An 11,383-nucleotide genomic window follows, 5' to 3' on the forward strand; every position below is an offset into this window, starting at 1 on the left:
GGACAATGGGGTCGGCAAAACGGCACAGATGTTGGAGTGGACAGTAGCTTGGACCTATTAGAGGGACTGGAAATACTTTAACAAAAATTGATTAGTACATATTTTTAAAAAGAAGACAAAGGAGTTTATATTTTTTGAGCCTGTGTTCTCTGAAAAGAAAAGTAGACGAAATTAATTTTGTACTTAAAACATGTATGTTTTAAAGACACAGCCTTTATTTGTAGTAAAAAGCAAAAAATGACTTCCTGCTTTTGGGTTGTTTTATATTTTCCTATTTTTGCCCTTGGAAACATTTTATAATTTTAGGAACGGGTGAAAGTCAATTTTCTGTAACTATTTCCTGCTGAGGTGGGCCATAGAGATGTCTTGTTTTTTTATTTATTTTTAAGGGCATAAACAGGAAACAGTAGGACTGTAACCGAATATCAAGTGAGAACACAGAATAATTAAAGCAGCCAACGATGGAAAAGGCTATTGCTCAGAAATAATGCTGGAAAATAAAAGTAATTTATAAAAAAATACTGAATTTGTAACAAATAACTTTTATAACTTTTTTACGTAGCCAGATTGGCAATTTTAAGATTTAATCTAGCTACCTAAATGTCAGCATGGATGGTCAGAACCAAAAGACCGGCACCTGTGTTAACTTGAACTTAATTTGGGTTCCAGTGCTCTGGTATTTACCTGGGGGGTTTATTGGAGGAATGGTGAGCCAGTGCCAAGCAGTTAAGCAGGTTAGTAGGCCTTCCTATGTTGCCACCATTTACGAGCCAAGTGTTCTCCCCTTTCTTCAGAGGAGAGTGCACCTTTCTCTCAATGGCTACTTGGCCTGCATGGTGGACAAGGTCCAGGAGGTTAAGGCCTCTTAGGGCAACTTCACTTCCAGTGCCCTTATAGACTGTACCCATAATCAGTGGACATCATCCCCTTAGCAGATCCGTGGTTACTAGGTGTTTTATGGAAGTCTGGAGTTTTGGTTGCCAATTGTGACTGCCAAATGGGGTGCTTTCTTGGCTCTCTGGTTCTGCTGCCCTCCAGGCTGGTACTGATTTGGTTTGGTTAACAAAATCCTAAAGCTTTTTTTAAAAAATAAACCAGGTTGTAAATATGAAACTGTCACTTACTGTCTTATAAAGTTTTTATAAAGGGAACAGACCACAGGGACGTGCAATGATCCGTCTGCCCAGTAAATGAATAAGAACAGATCATTACTTATTCACACAGTCTACCTAAAGTTGTTAAAATCCTTTAAAAATTATTGAATTGTGGTTTTAGCTAGAGGGTGTGGACAATCTGTGTGAGAATACCCAATATGGACTTATCTGACAGAGGAGTAACCCAAAACAAAAACCTGAGCATGTTAATCAGGCATAACAGATGATTTTTTTAAAACCCAACACACGAGCACTCCCTTATTTTGTAAATTATTAATTAAATATTCATGTTTTTAATTTTAAGTCCAGTTGTTTGGAACCAAAAATTTAAATTAGTCATTCTCACAACAATATAGTTATATAAATAATTGTTACAAGAATGATCAATCCAAAACCATCAGTCTTATAGTTCTAGAACATTTATATCACATTTTGATATTTTACAATTTAGGATTTAACATAAACGTTACAAAACCATCAGTATATTTAGATAACCATGTATGTTAACAATGTTAAGAGTATTTTTATATTTTTACTAATTTTAAAGTTGTTGTTATTTACCAAATGTTATTAAAGTCATATGAACTTGAAAAGCATTTTATGAGCATTTATTTACTTAAAAACCAATTTGGTAGCATACCGGATTTAACATACACATGTAAACATAATTAAACTAATTTAGAGTTAGTAACCTTTATTTTTAAATTTTAGATATGAAACAGTAACAAACATCATTTTAAGATACTTAAAGTTTCAGTTTGCATAACTACACTTTGTCCTAATAGTTTAATAAAAACTTGTGCAATTTAAAATGAGCTCTGCAACCCCCTAGTCATTTTTAAATTATAAAGCTTATTTACAACTGCACCCCCCGTTTTGGGGTGACAAGGGGCAATTTCTACCTGAAGTCCCAGTTTTTACAATATGCACATTGATTTCCAGTTAGCTGAATGCACCAAGCAGCTGAGAAATATTTATTCCTGCAAGAATTTCCAATTTCTGTATTCAGGATTCGACTAGGGGTTTTAGAGCACATACCTTGAGTTAAGGTGAAAGGTTCTGGATAAAGAGATAACCATTGAAAATTCAGTCACATTCAACGAAGGTCATTTGATTTTGCAGAGGGCTCAAAGTTCACCTTTTGAGAGATGGACCCCATAATTCTCCATGAACATGACAGAGAAGTTGCAGTCCAGGGGATTTGAAGGGCTTGAAACCTGCTACCTTAAGTAGTTGATACCAGTAAATCTCAGGAGGCACTGATGAACATTACACCTTCAATTACAAAGAGATAAGTAAAAACCAAAAGAAGTTTCTGACCTGATGGCCAATTTAAAAGTGCAACAGAAGCAAGCCCTATAGCAAAAAGAGCAGCAAAAATGCAAAGGAAAGGAGAGGGCCAAGGATGACAAGAATCTAGAAATGTCACAAGCAATCAGAAATCAAAGCAGGCACCCAAACAGAATTCAAATATTCAACAGAGACTCTTGTTCTACCAACGTCTTGGGTCAATGAACCAGAGCCTAAGAAATGGTCCCAATGGGCTCTGTCCTCTTTAACAGAGTTCCAAAACAGATTAAAACAAAACAAAATAAAACAAAACAAAACAGAAACTTACCTCCCGGGAAATGGCAGATGGGCTCAGGTTCTTTTGAGGTGGGAGAGAATTAGCAGTCATTCCTTCTCCCTCCAGGTCAGATGAGAGGTCATGGGGTCCTGAGCAATTCAGGTGGTGCCTCCCCTATAACTCCTCTACTCCACTGGGGAGAGCTGGAGTGAGGCCACCTCTCAAGGTTGGTGATTATTCTCACCAGGGCGACCAAATGTTGTGTCCCAAGTATGAGAAAAACGTTGCCAATGCAGGGAGTTGGATTATGAGTTTTTTATTAGCCACTAGTGGAATACCAGGCAATGGAATGGCCAGCGGTTAGGAGGGGGCTCATACCTCCAAAAACCCCCGACCCCGAATGAAGCAGGGAAGAGTTTATAAAGGCAAAAACTGCTAAGTAGGCTATATAGCATGGGCTACAAACATAAGGTACATTAAGTTGCATGGAATAAGGCGTGAACATAAAGACCATTAAAATTAAAATGCAAAATGTGCAAATATGTACAAATAATGCGGAAATTGTGATTAGGGAGTTTTTAATAATTGGGGAAACCAAGGGTGTAGGCTCTTAGTTACGGAAACCAAGGGTGTAGGAACCTCTGATTACTGAAAAGCTATGTAGGGGGTTATTTTTAGGTTAAAGCAACTAAAACAGCTAATATGGAGAATCTGTTAAAATGTGGGGTTGCTTATAAGTTTTACAAGTACTTTAAAACTGTGTTCTTGGATATTTTGGTTCTTTTTATTTCAAAAAGAATTTAAAAAATTTCCACGTACACACAAAAGGCCTGCTAGGACTTTGCTAGGACTTTGAGACAACTGGCATTTCAAAAATGAGTTTTCAACTCTATAAAACAATACATTTCTCTATTTATATGTGTCTTTAATTTGTCCCAGGCTGAGGCGAGAGGCTTGCTGGAGCCCAGCAGGTCAAGGCTGCGGTGGCCGGAAGTGGCCACTGCACTAGAGTCTGGGAGACAGTGAGACTCCAACTCAAAAAAAAAAATTTGTCGCAGAAGTGTTTTTTTTAGTTTTACCTGAACAGATTTTATATGTTTTGGCAGATTTATCTTTAAATATTTTATGTATTTCTATTTCTTTTTATTTTTATTTATTTATTTATTTATTTATTGAGTTGGAGTCTCACTCTGTAGCCTAGACTGAGGGCAGTGGCTGCTCCCAGTCACTACAGCCTTGACCTGCAGGCTCCAGCAATCCTTCTGCCTCAGCCTTCCGAGTAGCTGGAACTACAGGCAAGTGCTACCACACCCGGCTAATTTTTTGATTTATTGTAGAGATGAGGTCTGGCCAAGTTGCCCAGGCGGGTCTCAAACCCATGGGTTCAGGCAGTCCACTCACCTCAGCCTCCCAAGGCGCAGGATTATAGGCTGAGCCACCGAGCCCAGCTTCTATTTCTTTTTAAATGGTATTTTATTTCAATTAGATAGGCAATATATGAAAATGAAATTTTTTTTGTATTTTGTAATTTGCAAACTTTATAAAATTCATACATTAGTCCCAGTAGCTATTTTTCAGATTCAATTGCATTTTCTAAATAATGAAATCATCTGGAAATAAGACATTGTTACTTCTTCATTCCATTCTGAAATCTTTTATTTAATCTTGTCTCATTATAATGTTGAACAGTAGTGATGAAAACAGATATTGCTTTGTTACTGAAATTAGGCAAAATAATTCAGTATTCACGATAATGTATAATATTACCTAGAGGCCAGTATTTTTCAACAATAGGACTTTTGGCCATGTTTAAAGATATTTTTGGGAGGACTTCCAGCAAGATGGCGATGGGCAACCTGGTCTGTGAAAACCTCTGCAAAGGAGAACTGCAGTGGGTCTCCGACTCTCGCCCCGGGGGCTACGGACCCCAACATCACAGCCTGCTCTTAATACGGAGCTCGGCCATTGCCACCGCTGGGGCATTGCAGCAGTCTAGACAGCCACTGCAGCGCATACGCTGCCGCCGCAGCCACCACAGCCACCGACACCACCGCCGGTAGCACATTGCACCACCCGGGCCGGAGGCGATCCACAACTTCAGTCCTTGGAGCCCCTTCAGGGAAGATCTGCTGGGATCGCTGCCACCTCTCCTGCGACCAAGATGTCCTGCCCGCCATAAGTCTCCTGCCGTCTGCCCTGAGGCAGGCAGCCATCTTGCCATCCTCAGCCTCTGCCTTCCCTGTCCGGCCCCACCCCCTCTGGGGAGAACAGCTGAGATGGCACCACCTGCTGGTGATTCAAGGTAACAACACTGAAACGGGAGAAACAAGCTTGATAAAGACATAGGCCAGAGTGGTGAACAGAGGGTGATCTGAACTGTCCTTCACAGCAGACCAGGGGCAACTGACCCTAACTGCAAACTAATTTACCAGCTTGAAAAGAAAACTAGAAATCAGACCTGAAAGGACATGGACTTAAACGAAATGTCTCAGAGTGTGCTTCATTGATTCAGTTAGCCTAATGACTTAATTCTATTCCTACTGTATTGTTCCTTTTTTCTTTTTTCCTCTTCCTTTTCTTCTCTTTTCTTCTCTCTGTAAACCATATCTTTGTATAGAAGAACAGCACACTAATAAAGTGGTAGGATAGCTGGTATGTTAGCATTACTATATGTTTTATTTTTGTCTGTATGAGAGTTGGTTTGTCTATAACTGCAATCTATTGTTTTTATCTATTTCAGTATAGGCCTCTCTCTCTATTTGTTGGCAAACTCGTTTGTTTCCCCCCTTACTCCTCTATAGCTCCAACCCCCTCTTCAACCCACTGTCTGCTCCATTCTTTTCCCTCTGCTAGCCACATTTTATTTCAGGGAGTAAAGCTACAGCCCCACTACACGGACAGATTCCAAGGCAGTGGGAAGTGGGTTCCAGATTATTCACAGACCTGTCAGTGAATACCAGGACCTTCAGATAGATTTTGAATCACAGCTCCCCCCTTAAGTAAATCTCAAAACTGCAAAAAGGACCACCCCCAACCTACAGTGCAACTCCAGAATTGAACAAAGTAAGAGGGCATACATAAAGAATAGGAGATTGAACAAACAGAAGTAAAATCAATCCCTTTACCCCAAAACAACAGAATTAAAGAAGACGGTGATGTGGAGGGAAGGAAAAAGTAGGGAGGGGGAAAAACCACACAAATGAAGAAAGAAAAGAATATAGGTCTCATACAGGCCCCTGGGAGATCACACACTGAGAAAATAGATTCTGGAACACAAACAATGAAGAAACACCATCATAACTGGGGACTTTAATACCCCACTCACAACCCTAGACAGATCATCAGGACAAAAAATCAGCAAGGAGATCCGGAACCTCAATGTGACTTTGGACCAAATGGACTTAGTTGATACCTACAGAACACTCCATCCAAAGACCACAGAATACACATTCTACTCATCACCACATGGAACATATTCTAAGATCGACCACATACTCGGCCATAAATCAAGCATAAGCAAATTTAAAAGGACCGAAATTCTACCATGCACCTTCTCGGACCATAGTGAAATAAAAATAAACATTGACACCAACAAAGTCCCCCCAAAACCCACAAAGACATGGACACTAAACAGCATGATGCTAAACAACTCCTGGGTCAATAACAAAATCAAAACAGAGATCAAAAGATACCTGGAAACAAATGAAAATGAAGAAACATCTTACCAAAATCTCTGGGATGCCCTGAAAGCTGTAGTAAGAGAGGAATTTATATTCCTACAAACAGACATGAAGAAAATGGAAGGAACAGAAATTCACAACCTAACAAGTCACCTAAAAAAGCTGGAAAAGCAAGACCACAAAAACCCTAATTTCAGCAGAAGAATCCAGATCACCAAAATAAAAGCCCAAATACAGGACATAGAAGACAAAAAGATAATACAAAAAATAAATGATACAAAAAGCTGGTTCTTCGAAAGGACAGACAAGATCGATGGTCCCCTGGCTAGACTGACCAAGAAAAAACGAGAAAAAAACCAAATAAGCACAATCAGAAACACAAAAGATGAAGTCGCATCTGACCCTGAAGAAATACAAAAGATCATTAGAGACTACTACGTACACTTGTATGGAAACAAACTTGAAAACCTTAAGGAAATGGCAGACTTTCTGACATCACACAACCTACCTAGGTTGAAACAAGAAAAAATTGAGACCTTAAATAGACCAATAACAAACAAGGAAATTGACTACGTAATAAGAAAACTTCCTACAAAAAAAAGCCCTGGTCCAGATCGCTTCCCAGCAGAATTCTACAAGACATTTAAGGAGGAGCTGATACCAATCCTACTGAAGGTATTCCAGGTGATTGAAAAAGATGGAACTCTCCCCAAATCATTTTACGAAGCCAACATCACATTGATACCCAAGCCAGGTAAAGATCCAACAAAGAAAGAGAACTACAGGCCAATATCTTTGTTGAACATAGATGCTAAAATTCTCAGCAAGATCCTAGCAAACCGGATTCAGCAATACATCCCAAAAATCATCCACCATGACCAAATAGGCTTCATTCCTGGGATGCAAGACTGGTTCAACATTCGTAAAACCATAAATGTAATTAAATACATCAACAGATGTCAAAACAAAAACCACATGATCATATCATTAGATGCAGAAAAAGCTTTTGATAAAATCCAGCACCCTTTCTTGATAAAAACCCTTGAACATCTAGGCATACGGGGAACATACCTCAAAATAGTAAAAGCCATCTATGAGAAAACAACAGCCAGCATACTCCTAAATGGACAAAAATTGGAACCAATTCCCCTGAAAACTGGAACTAGACAATGATGCCACTCTCACCCCTCCTGTTCAACATAGTATTGGAAGTCCTGGCTAGAGCAATCAGAGAAGAGGAGGCAATCAGAGGTATCCAAATAGAAAAAGAGGAAGTCAAGTTATCTCTCTTTGCAGATGATATGATTGTGTACCTTGAAAACCCAAGAGAATCTGTTAAAAGCCTCCTTACATTGATAAAGGCCTTTGGCAAAGTCTCAGGATACAAAATAAATGTACAAAAGACAATCGCATTTCTCTACACCAATAATAAACAAACAGAAACCCAAATAAAAAACACAATTCCATTCACAATAGCCACACAAAAAATGAAATACCTTGGCATCTTCCTAACCAGAGACGTGAAAGACCTTTACAATGAAAATTACAAAACACTGCTCAAAGAAATCAAAGATGACACAAACAAGTGGAAAAATATCTCATGCTCATGGATTGGAAGAATCAACATTGTAAAGATGTCCATCTTACCTAAGGCAATCTACAAATTCAATGTAATACCCATTAAATTACCAACAACATTCTTCTCAGACCTAGAAAAAACAACACAGGAATTCATATGGAAACACAAACATCCAAGAATAGCCAGAACAATCCTCAGCAAAAAAAACAAAGCAGGTGGTATCACATTACCAAACTTCAAACTTTACTATAAAGCTAAAATCATCAAAACAGCTTGGTATTGGTACAGGAACAGGCATATAGATCAATGGAATAGAATTGAGATCCCAGAAGCAAAACCTCAATTTCTCAACCAACTCATCTTTGACAAAGCCCCCACCACCTACCACTGGGGAAAGGAGAACCTATTTAGTAAATGGTGCTGGGAAAACTGGCTGACCATATGCAGAAGATTGAAACAGGACCCCTATCTATCCCCATGCACAAAGGTAAACTCTAAATGGATCAGAGACCTAAATGTAAAACCTCAAACCATAAGAACCTTAGAAAAGGAAGCAAATACCCTCATGGAAATCGGAACTGGCCTCCAATTCCTGAACAAAACCCGTAACCCACAGGTCATAAGAGAGAAGATAGACAAGTAGGACCTTATTAAACTGACAAGCTTCCGTAAAGCCAAAGAAACCATCAAGAGAGCAGGGAGACAGCCTACAGACTGGGAAAAAGTATTTGCCAACTCTAGGTCTGACAAACACTTAACATCCTGGATCTACAAGGAACTGAAACATACCAAAAAGAAAAAAACAAACAACCCCATTATAAAATGGGCAAAAGATATGAACAGACACTTCACAAAAGAAGACATCCACGCAGCCAACAAACACATGAAGAAATGCTCAACCTCACTAATCATCAGGGAGATGCAAATCAAAACCACACTGAGATACCACCTAACTCCAGTCAGAATGGCAATTATCAACAACTCAAAAAATAACAACTGCTGGAGAGGGTGTGGTGAAAAGGGAACACTTCTACACTGTTGGTGGGAGTGTAAACTAGTGCAACCTCTGTGGAAAGCAGTGTGGCGATTCCTAAAAGCTCTAAAAATCAACCTTCCATATGACCCTGCAATCCCCCTACTGGGAATATACCCTGAAGAACTCAAATCACTCTATAAAAAAGATACCTGCACACATATGTTTATTGTAGCATTGTTCACAATAGCAAGAACCTGGAAACAACCATGCTGCCCATCAAAAGAGGACTGAATTTTAAAAAATGTGGTACGTATACACGATGAAATACTACGCAGCCATAAAAAAGAACAAAATCATGAATTTCGCAGCAACCTGGATGGAACTAGAGTCTATAATACTGAGTGACCTCTCACAAAAACAAAGATCCAAGTATCACATGTTCTCACTCATATAATGGACCTTGAACATCCAATGTAATACTATAAGAAAATGACTGACGGTACTGGGAAACTATGGGGGGGGAGGATGGGATTAACAGTAGCAAATATCTGTCAGGGGATGGGAAAACACTTCTTATCTACAGGGTGCCTGAATGAAACGTAATTGTACACCTAACCCTTAACTGTACCCCACAAAACCATAATAAAAAATATTGATTGATAATAAAAAAAACTATGAATTTATTTTTTTTAAGAATTATAGAACTATTCAAATAATCTATTTTATATAGGGTAAGTGTTGGCAATTTTTGTTTTCTTGAGGAATTAGTACATTTCATCTAAATTGTCAAATTTATGTGTGTAGTATTGTTTGTAGTATTGCCTTATGTTTTCTAATGTCTTTAAAGGTCTGTAGGGCTATTACCTCCTTCATTTCTGACAATAATAATTTGTCAATTTAGTGAGAAATTTATCAATTTTATTAAACTTTTAAAAGAACTGCCTCTTAGTTTGGCTGGTTTTCTCTATTACTTTTTTGTTGTTGTTTTCAACTTTATTGATTTTCACTCTTATACTTATTTCCCAAAGGTAATAAGTAATTTCTCTCTGAATGCTTTCAATATTTTTATCTTTTGTTTAAAAAAAAAATATCATGATGTATTTTAGCATGAATTTCTTTGAATTTATCCTGTTTAGGGATTCCTCAGTTTCTTGATCTATCTTCAAGTTCACTGATCTTTTTTTTTTTTTTTTGTCATTTCAATTTTGCTATTGAGCCCATCCAGTGAACTTTTAAATTTTCAGTTTTAAAGTATTTGATTAATTGTTTTTAATGTCTTCTTTATTTTTTCTAAAACTTTGTTTTTCCTTTCATTTCAAGAATGGTCATAATGCTAATTAGAACGTTTTTTAAGTGAACCTAATAATTGATCTATTTGGAAGATTAAGTGGTTTGCTAGCCAAATAAAAAGCTTAGGCGAACCCCTCAATAAATATGAGCGTCCATCTCCCAGCCTAATCTCCCTTATCATGACAACAAACAACTGACCCCAAATTATAGGTAACCAAGAGTAAGAGGGGCTCAATAAATTGTCCAAAGTCCCACACCAATCAAAATATGGAGCTGGGGTTTAAATTCTGACATTTTCCCAGTGAGAACCGCACGTGAAAAATAAAATGATAAAACAATCTCACACAAAAGAAACCTCATCCTTCTTTGCCCTAATCTAGATCAACATCCCAGCCCCAAATTCAAGACCGGAAAGACAGGGTCCACAAAAGGGGCTTCCTGCCCATGGCGACAGGAGAGAGAGAACCACAATAGAGCATCTCCAAATTAGAAGTAGACGGAGTCCTGTGCAGCTGTAACTGCCTGGCACCCCACAGACTCAATCACAGCAACCTGACAAGCTATATAAAGGTGGTTTTGTGGCCGTGATAGAGGCTGAGATGAAGAAAGTTCTTAATTACAACCCATGCTCTGGAGTTGGGCCCTGTCCGCAGCCTCCACCCCACACACTGCAGGAAGCGGAGGCTGAGATTGAGTTCCCTGAGACCCTATGTCAGGTTTCGGGGAGGAGTTGATACTGTGACATTATTGAGACATGAAGGTGCTTCCCTGGATGTGCCAGGCCAAGGGGACACGGAGCCACCAGCACCATGGCGGACCTCAGGGAAGGCCACTGGAGGTGGTCACCGGGAGTGGGAAAGAAGGGACACAATGCTTGAAATGCATCTTCTCTAGCCGGGCTCGGTGGCTCAGCCTGTAATCCCGCACCTTTGGGAGGCTGAGGTGAGTGGATTGCCTGAGCCTGAGGGTTTGAGACCCGCCTGGGCAGGCGAGACCTCATCTCTACAATAAAATAAAAAATATTATCCGGGCATGGAAGCGCGCGCCTGTAATTCCGGCTATTTGGAAAGCTGAGGAGGAAGGATTGCCGGAGCCCAGCAGGTCGAGGTTGCGGTGGCCGGGAGCAGCCACTGCACT

The sequence above is a fragment of the Carlito syrichta genome, unplaced genomic scaffold (assembly GCF_000164805.1).
Source record: "Carlito syrichta isolate Samal-C Ts95f unplaced genomic scaffold, Tarsius_syrichta-2.0.1 Scaffold308132, whole genome shotgun sequence".
NCBI classification, from domain to species: Eukaryota; Metazoa; Chordata; class Mammalia; order Primates; family Tarsiidae; genus Carlito; species Carlito syrichta.